General features: G+C 39.2%; 1 protein-coding gene across 3 annotated transcripts in view; it reads right to left on the minus strand.

Annotated features, from left to right (window-relative positions):
* Window positions 1-8,783, minus strand: part of ptprea (protein tyrosine phosphatase receptor type Ea) — a 221,838-nt gene extending 213,055 nt beyond the window's left edge. The window contains exon 1 of one of the 3 annotated variants that reach the window (XM_055150269.1): window positions 8,696-8,783. The gene's annotated coding sequence lies outside the window, so the exon portion shown is untranslated. The remainder of the gene's footprint in view (window positions 1-8,695) is intronic. The other 2 variants (XM_020940688.2, XM_055150270.1) reach the window with 2 other exon arrangements.
* Window positions 8,784-9,415: the final 632 nt, after the last annotated feature.

Here is a 9,415-nt window from a genome sequence, read left to right on the forward strand (position 1 = left end):
TTCCTGGATCAGTGCCGATATTCGATACCAGTATGAGTATCAGTGCATCCCCACCAAGTACCACCAGAGAAAATATTTTGCCTTCCAGGTATCTAATACAGGTTAAAACAGGACTATTCTAGGTCTAAATAGGGTTTAACCAGGTCTAAAAAGAAAGAAAAAAAGAAAAGAAAAAAAAGTATTCTATTGCTACTCAAGTTCTAAGCAAATGCCATTTTAGGAGGACAGAAAAGTGGATTCAATTGACTCTGAACTCAATCTGGAATGGGTCAAAGGCAGAACAGCTTTAACTAAACACCACAAAACAAATTAATGATGCACTGATCCAGCGTTTTCAGTTCCGAGACCGATTTTGACACTGTGGCTTTAAGGATCTGCTGATACGCGATATTGACAAATACCAGCGCAGAGCCTGAAAACAGCATTTAGTTCCTTAAAACTAAAAATAAAATAAGACAGAACTGATGCAAATGTGTTATGTACTTATTTATCTCTTATGCAACTACAGAACAACTTTGTGTATATAGAAATTCAAACATTATGAGACGTTTGGGCTGGAGATGTCATTGTTCTGGCCGGAATGTTCCACGGTATGACATTAAACAGCAGTTTTACATCTAAAAAAAATAAATAACTATAGAAAAACAGGCATTCTGACTGTGAGAGGGGTTGTTTCTCCACAGATCTGACTTGTAACTTGATCTGATTTGGTCTCCATGAAGATAGAAATACTGTGAAACGTTCCAGACAAAGCAATAACATCTCCACAGAGAAAAGCATCTGACCATCCACCAGAAAAGTTACACAATGCACTTTAAAGGCCCATCTCATGCAAAATAACTCTTTTCACATTGTATCTTCTGCACATATACAAGCACAATTTGGGTTTTGGAACATCCTATACACAATAGTTATGAAATCTTACTGATTTCTTGGAGACAGTCACAGACCAGGAACTATGAAAGTCCAACTATTGCTCATCCCCGTCCTGAGAAAGCACAGGCTCCTCCCTCCAAACGTGACGTAGGCTCTGAGTGAGCCGCCCTTCCTCCGCCATCTAAAGGAGGGAGGGGGAGACAGACGTGCACCCTGATAGCGGTAGGAATAAACTTTTATTCATCATGGAAGATACAGCGCATTCAGCCGCATGTGTTGGACCCGGAATCGGACGAGGACTTGGAGGAGCATGAAGCTCAAGCACCGCGTCGACATCAGCTGAACATTACTGATTGGTAAAGTATTAATAAACACTAGGAGATAAACTTATTATATCTTGTTCACTGCAGTGTAGAACAATGAGCTTATGCTGTCACTTTTGTTTAAGTGTTCATGTGGGAATTGTTGGCCGATGTGGGGTGGAGGCGGTGGAGCGGGGACGGAGGCAAGTGCGAAATGTTTTTTGCAACATCAAACCTGTCATCGTTGTAGCAGCTTTAGTTCATTGTCACGTGGGAGGGTGGCAGAAATACGCAGCAATTTGTTAAAATAACGCCAAATCAATCTAAAAGCCACTTCGGCGACATATACAAGGCCCACACATCACTCTTAGAAGTAGAAAGCTCTGAAAAGTTGATTCTGCATGAGATGGACCCTTTAAGCAAAATCCCCGCTCAAGATCCGGTAAAGGTTTTTTAAATACTTTATTGTGGTTACCTAGCAACATAACAAAATGGGTCAAACTTAATTAAAGTTCGCAAAAGAAATACCTTTACTTTATACGCAAAATCCTATTAGACGTTGAACTCAAATTTCGCTTTATTTTGCTTTCTTCTCCTCTTGTTTTGAGACAATAACTGCCACTTTTCTGCCCCAAATTGACGCCGTTACATTAGTCAAAAGGGAAAAGTGAAACGCTATAAGATCAATCAATTCGCCACCACTCCTCTTTTCCTTTCTTCTCTTCCTCACATCATCCCTCCTTCACAACATTTGTACAAACTTGGGCACGCTGTTTGTTTACTGATCCCAGACCCTCATTAAGCAGACTGAGACACGCTCCGTTCTAAACCTGTGTGTCTGGACGCGTAATTGAAAAACAAATTCATACAGAAATATCAGAGAGAGACAAACGAGCGGGAAGAAGAGGCTGGAGACGTGCTGATTAAGGATGTTTGGGAGCTGCCAGGGGAGACAGAGGAGCTCGGGGTCTAATACGAAGGCCATACACAAAACCGCATAGAATTTGTCGATTTTTGTACAAATCCAAATCCACTTTATTTATACAGCACATTTTACAAACAAAGCAGCTTCCAAAGTGCTGCACAGACATCATAAAACGAAGACAACAAAACTTAAATTACTAAAAATGTGATCATACCAGTCCTAAAACAATAAAACCAGTAAAAATCAAGTAAATGCAAAAGTGCAAAAATCATAAAATAGGAAAAACAAGTAAAATAAATAAAAGACACAGTAAAGTTTTCTATATGGATGCATGATTTTGGACAAAAATATAACAATTTCTCTGACAAGTATTGTCACTATGACTAGATGTTTTCAAAGTCTGGTTGTCAAAAGTATCAAAAATCGGATTTTAATCGATATTAAAACTAGTATCAAAACAAGATACTCATTTGAGCAGGTATCAATACTAAAAAAAGTTGCATTCACAGGATGGAAATGAAGCTTTCCTGAATAGATTTAGAGCAAATCTTTAGCTGTATCAGAACAAATTATTAACAATTATTTTCCTAAAATTATGTAATACAAATTGGTGACAGTCACCCACAGCCCTTTTTTAACTTTTTTTTGTTTTTTTTTTACCATGAACCCAAAGGGAACTGTGCAGTAGAGGTGTGCAAAAATACTGAAATATTGATATATCGTATCATATTGTATTTAATGTGATGATACAGTATCAATGTAATGTGCTGCTGTATCGATATATCACCAAAATATTTTTTGATATATTTTACTAAATTATTTTCTTACATAGCTATAGTTTTGTTGTTTGTTCAGAGGAAGGAAACTTATAACTTATTTATTACTTATTTTTAACACATTTGACATTTTCACTGTTTTCATGATGAAATGTTTGTGTTTCATATGAACTTTGCACAAGAAGTGGTTTAACAAAAACTTTTAGTATCACAGCCATGATTTAACCATTTATTTTTTATGGAACCGAATCAAATCGATTTGAACAATATCGTATCGAATCGAAAGTGCACTGTATCGAGATATATATCGTATCATGGCCTATGTATTGAGATATGTATTGTATCGGCAGCTTCTGAATGATACCCAGCCTTACTCTGCAGCCACATTTAGTGCTGTTTTTTAAACATTTAAAGTGTTAAAATAAAACTTTGTGTATGTTTTTAGGCAGCAGATCAACCCAAACAAAATATCAGCCTGTGCTGGAGTTTTAAAGCCGATAACCATTATGCCAAAAAGTCCAAATATCGACCTGATCTATCAGCTAACCGATATATTGCTGTATCTCTAATCGATACTAAAAAAGTCACATTGAAATGAAATGAAGCTTTTCTGAATCTTTAGAATGATCTTGAGCTGTATCAGGACAAGTATAAGAGCACAGAGACTAGTTTACGCCCCTGGACCACTGAAGGATTACACAGATATAAGATCAAATGGGAATATAAAAGAAATTTACTACGATTTAATGTTGAAAATCACGTTTGGTATTATCACCGTGGTATCAGAATCAGTATTGAGTATCGAGTCTATTCCTTTGTATTAAAATCAAGTTTGAAATTTTAGTATTGTGCACCTTGTAAACAACTCCAGGAACGTTAACATTTGAGAGGAAAATATGTTTCTATAAAAAGATATCGAAATAAGAGGACATCCTGTTATCTAAATAAATGCACTCAGGCAATTCCAATATATTGCGCAACCCTTATGTTTTCTTTACAGTGAAATACAAGACTAAAACCATGTGACAGTAGTGTTGATTTTTCCTCATTCGGTCATGCTTGTGTGTGTTTTACTGTGGGTTGGGTTTTACTGTCGTCCCTAAAGGAAAATTTGTCCTCTACACACATGCTTCAAACTGTGCCGGTGGACAATGTCAGGAGCAGTTAGCGTCTGCACAGGGGCGGGTGATACGGCAAAAAATATTCATACAGTGTGTTCTTAGCTCAATTAAAAATAAACCAAACATATAATTGGACGATTAGACGTAACTGAGTCTCACTACACACACACACACACACACTAGTCTTTCTAATAAATCACAAAATCACAAGTTTAAAGGAGAAATATTACAGTATTTTATGATCAATGTTATAATGTTGTTTTCTCATCACAAACAGACTTGTAGTTGTGTTTTGTTTCATTCACACATGTTTAATACACAAACCTTGAGTTCTTCTCTCAATCTGAAAACACTGTTCCACCTTGTGATGTCATCTGGTAATACAGGAAGTGCTCCACTATGTTTTGAAACTCCAAACAGCTTCACTCGTTTGAATCATTTGGATAATTTCAGCCCTGGAATTGCCAATCTCTAGCTGCTCAGTTTCATTTCTCTCCAGCGACTAGGTCAGGAATCAGAATACAGTAGACGTTTGCAAGAACCGCAGAAGTTGTGGACCGCGCACCGCCCAATCAATGAAGAGCTGTGAAGCCATGACGTCAAACTCAAACTCAAGCGCCTGTCTGGGTCTCTTTTGTGATACAGAACAACAGTAAACAAAGCGGTCAAGATGGATATGGACCATAGACTGTATAAAAGAAGTGGACTAAGCAATTGTGATGTCCCATAGTGACGATACTCAAGGTTACAGGAGCGAATCTGGACCCAGGCTTTATGTTACCAATAGGAATTTTTGACGGACGAAAATAGAGAAAAAAAACTTCAGGATCATGTGTCGCGGGTTAATACCAACATTCTAAGACCAAAATGATGAGGCTCATAGCAGCATTTACAGAGAGAGGAGCCACAATATTCCATTGTAAGCCAATTGGAGCCAGAGTCAGAAGGAGCCAAAAGAGCATCCTGGTGAACTTCCTAGAGTGTTAGCTATGTCCACTCATATATACGGTCTATGATGTACATGAAGACAGACGTTCTGTGTTGGTAACGATTCTTGAGATCGAGGATTTAAAGCCTGAACAAAGAGAATGTTTGGTGAATTTTATCAAGGGGAAAGAAGTTATTGTCAGTATTTAGATCTACAGGATTTGGGAAAAGCTTAATATACCAGTTAGCCTCGTTAGCAGCGCATTACATATGTCACGACTAAATAGCAGCGATTGGTTAAATAAAAAAAAGTACCCGCCTACCATCGAGTAATGAATCCTAATGCTGCGAGGTCAAACAGTTTCCACGAAGTGAAACCGGCTGATGAATAAGGCGAGCCAAACTTTACCACTGAATTAAAGGTAAAATGCAGCTGTTAACTTGAAAACTATCACCCTACATGACATCACAAGGTGGAAGAGATCATTTTGAGCTTTTGAGATGTACACAGACTAATCATAAAGATTTACTCTAGCATGAACGAAACAAAACACAACCCCGGGTATTGTTTGTTTTTGATGAAGTAACAACATTATAACATGGTTTAAAGCTCACGAGAGTCAAGTTTGCGAAATATAGGACCTTTAAAATCAGAACGGCAAACCACCAACCAACGCCTTCCATTCTGACAGCAGGTTTGATTGAATGTTATGGAGAATTATCTCACCGCATAATCTTTTCTGAATCGTGGAATGCATACCGGTTAATTATCTTGTGATTTATGAGTGCAGGTTGATACAGAGCTGCAGGCTATACATAATACACTCAAACACACAAGCGGCCCGGGCGTGACGTGTCCGTGTGCCGCTATTGGGCCCGGGGCCACACTTTGAACGTGCCTGACATGAACTAACAAAGCGCTGCTCTTTCAACAGGTAACAATGAAAAAAAAAAAAAAAAAACTACAAACGTGTAACTATAGAACTGAAGGCAATTTGTCTGTAGATGTTTCGCAGACTGTGAGTGGTATTGATAGTGGATATACATGGATTTCTACTGGCGGAATGTTCAACAGTTACCATGGTGACACAATGCATTAGCATAAACTGATGAAATGTTTTAACATAGGCTGAAAACTCAAGAGAAAAGACAAAAATAGATGAAAACAACACATTTCCAGGAGCCTGTGATCGAAGTGTTCATGGTTCTATTTAGGAGCTTGATTTTCAACAAAAAGGTGAGAGCGACATCACCAATCATCTCACCTGCAGTAGTTCCAACCAAGTCAGATTGTGTGAAATTAAAACTCAGATTAAAGTCTAACTTGAGTAACAGAGCTTCAGACAGAGCAGTGCTTTCAGTTAGCGTCACACACCCTGACAATGTTGATGGCATCAGCTGCAAAGTATCAATAGTAGAAATATTTGCTGAATTTAGAGTCAATTTCATCACATTCTTGTTCTCCAGTAGGAAATATGTAGTCCTGTTTTAGACCTGGTTTAGTCCGGTTTTAGACCTGGTTAAGATCTGGGTCAGGTTCGGTATTTTAAAAAGGTCACAAAAATGTGTTCTGTGTCTTTAAACCCAAGTTATAATGTTGTTACCTCCTCAAAAACAGACCTGGAGTTGTGTTTTGTTTCATTCACACATGTTTGAGTAACTCTTTATTATTAGTCTGTCTACATCTCCAAAGCTTTTCAAGTTAACAGCTCCATTTTGCCTTTAGTTCAGAACAGATTTGCAAGTCCAAGTTTGAAATTATCCAAATGATTCTAGTAAAAGAGTATGGAGTTTTTGCCCGTCTGGTGCCACCTAGTGCCTTCACTCAGTTTCATTTCTCTCCAGCAACTAGTTCAGGAATCAGAATACATTAGACCACAGGTGTCAAACATACGGCCCGGGGGCCAGATCCGGATCTCCAAGTTCTTTAATGTGGCCCTCGGCTGATTTTCTACTAAAATATTTTAATTATATTTTCTATTAAATATTGGTAATTTTCTGCGGTGCTGAGCATAGCAGCGTCTCCAGCGTCTCTGTACGTGGCCCCTCCCACCAGAGCAGCACAAATGAAGACTTGTTTCTTTCCAAACGACTGTTGACCGTGACACCTTCATCAGCAAAATGTCACAAATGAGAAAAGTGGAGTCGAGTGCAGGATTTTCCAAGAAAAACTGACTTATTCCTATTTGCATACAACTTAATGTTAAAACATTGTGTTGAAATCGCATTTTTCTTAAAGTTTCAGGTTGTTCATAATATTATAATATTTTGTGAAAGAAAGAGTTCATCAATTAAAAATAGATTTCTGTAATAGATTTTTGTTTCTCTGCACGAATATTTGTATTTATTGGTGTTTTTGGGGTTTATATGCCATGAGTTTTCTAATCCGGCCCCTTTGGGATCAAAGTCGGTTGGATACGGCCCCCGGACCAAAATGAGTTTGACACTCCTGCACTAGACGGTTTGCAAGAACCCCGGAAGTTGTAGACCGAGCACCGACCAATCAGCGAAGAGCTGAACCAACCCGAGTTGTGATAGCACACTGCATACATTATCCTCCTTTATTATGACTTCCTTTGTCAAATACAAACTTGATCATTTGACAGACATGTTCACTCTCTGTTTTGTTTGCTGTTGTGCCGGGGATTACTTGGACAGTACTGAGCAATCCAGCGCATTACAAACGTCACGACCAAATAGCAGCGACTGGTTAAATAAAAAAAAGTACCCGTCTACCATAGAGTCAACGAATCCTAATGCTGCGAGATCAGACGGTTTCCACGAAAGTGAAACCAGGCTGGTAAACCAGGCTAATGGAGTTTTTAAAAAACACAGTGGAGCACTTCTTGTATTACCACAAGATATCACAAGGTGCAACAGCGTGTTTTCAGTTTGAGAGAAGAACTTCTAAATATGCAGGGTTTGTGTGTTAAACATGTGGTGAATGAAACAAAACAAGTTCAGGTCTGTTTTTGATGAGGAAACAACATTATAACAGACCAGAAAATAGCGTAATATGGGCCCTTTAAAGCCAAAGTATCTTGCATATTTTGTACTTTAATTCTGCGAGTTTTTTCATTTGTGTAATAAGACATAACAAGCTTTGCATATCATAAAATAATGCAGTGCAAAATATGAAACTGACACCGTTTCTGTACGTAAGCTACACCAGAATGTTTCCAACCATGACCCTCTGCTCTCTCTAGGAAGCACTTTTCCTATGGGCGATAACTGTCCATCTGAATTATGTTTACAGGCAGTTTAACATATCAGGGACAGTTACGAGCGGGAAACAATCTGCACGATGCACAATCTTAAAGGTCGATCTCGTGCATGCAAGCCTCACTCTCAACATGTCACAACGAGAAAAGACAGGAACAAGATTTGAGCAACAGAAATCCACAACAGCGCTCGCTTCGCTTGCCCAACTGACCCACACAACCTCCCCTTTAGCGCAGAGCCAGGTGGTTTGACGAATCTTACACTGCTGTGGCGTGCACAATTGGAGTCAGAACCCGCGTGGTGGCTTAAACGTAAGAAATGCGTGCTCAGAAGTGAAACCGGTGGCTAGAATTCCGTTAAAACGCGCGGTTGAGTGAGCTATGTCCATGCGCCAAAGCGTGCGTAATGGACAGGTAAACCAACGACTACGTGTAACGGGGGGGAAAAAAAGAAAAACACCGGGAAATCCACGTCTCCCGCTCGACACACACCTCCCAAAACGCCAATCAAAAGCAAAATGTTGAATAATTAGATTTGGCAACTTACCGGGGGATGTTGCAGCTTCGTACCCGCGGATTGTGTTGGGAAAAATGCGTTGCCGCCGCCTGTCACTGAAAAAGGAAGGAGGAGTTTGTGTTTACTCCGATACAACACAGCGGAGCAGGAGCTGTCAGATGTTTGGCGAGGTGAAAGGGAGCCCCGGTCTGGTGGAAGACATTATTACAACATGTGTCAGCGGGTAATTGTGTGCGCTCCCACGGAGAGTCGACGCGTGACCTGGCAACCCCAATCTGCCCCAGAACAGGATTTTTTTTTTATAGGAATTTCATTGTTAGGAGAAATAAAGGGAGGACAAAAGCGGTGTGTATAGCTGCAAAGAACATGTGGATGAACAAATAAAGGAACTAAACAGAGGAGTGAACAGCGCAAGTGGCACGTGGGTTGGGCAGTCATGCTCGTAAAGTATTCAAGATATTTGGTGGGCAAGTTACTGTGTTTTAAAGTTGCGCTGTGTGACTTTTCTGGTGGAGGGTCAGTCAAATGCTTTTTTTCTTCATGATGTAATTGCATTATCTGGAATGTTTCACAGTATGGTATTAAATAGGGATGTAACAATAACCAAAATATCGTGATATCGTATCGTCAAAAGTCTCACAATAATATCACGGGCTGTCAAAATATATCGAATTACAAGTTTCTTTGCTTAAATACATGGTTTTATAGAAGCAACAATTTATAAACATTGGGAACTACATATCCCATGAT

This window comes from Boleophthalmus pectinirostris, unplaced genomic scaffold, assembly GCF_026225935.1.
Source record: "Boleophthalmus pectinirostris isolate CB_2022bp ecotype Guang Dong unplaced genomic scaffold, ASM2622593v1 HiC_scaffold_14, whole genome shotgun sequence".
Lineage (NCBI taxonomy): Eukaryota > Metazoa > Chordata > Actinopteri > Gobiiformes > Gobiidae > Boleophthalmus > Boleophthalmus pectinirostris.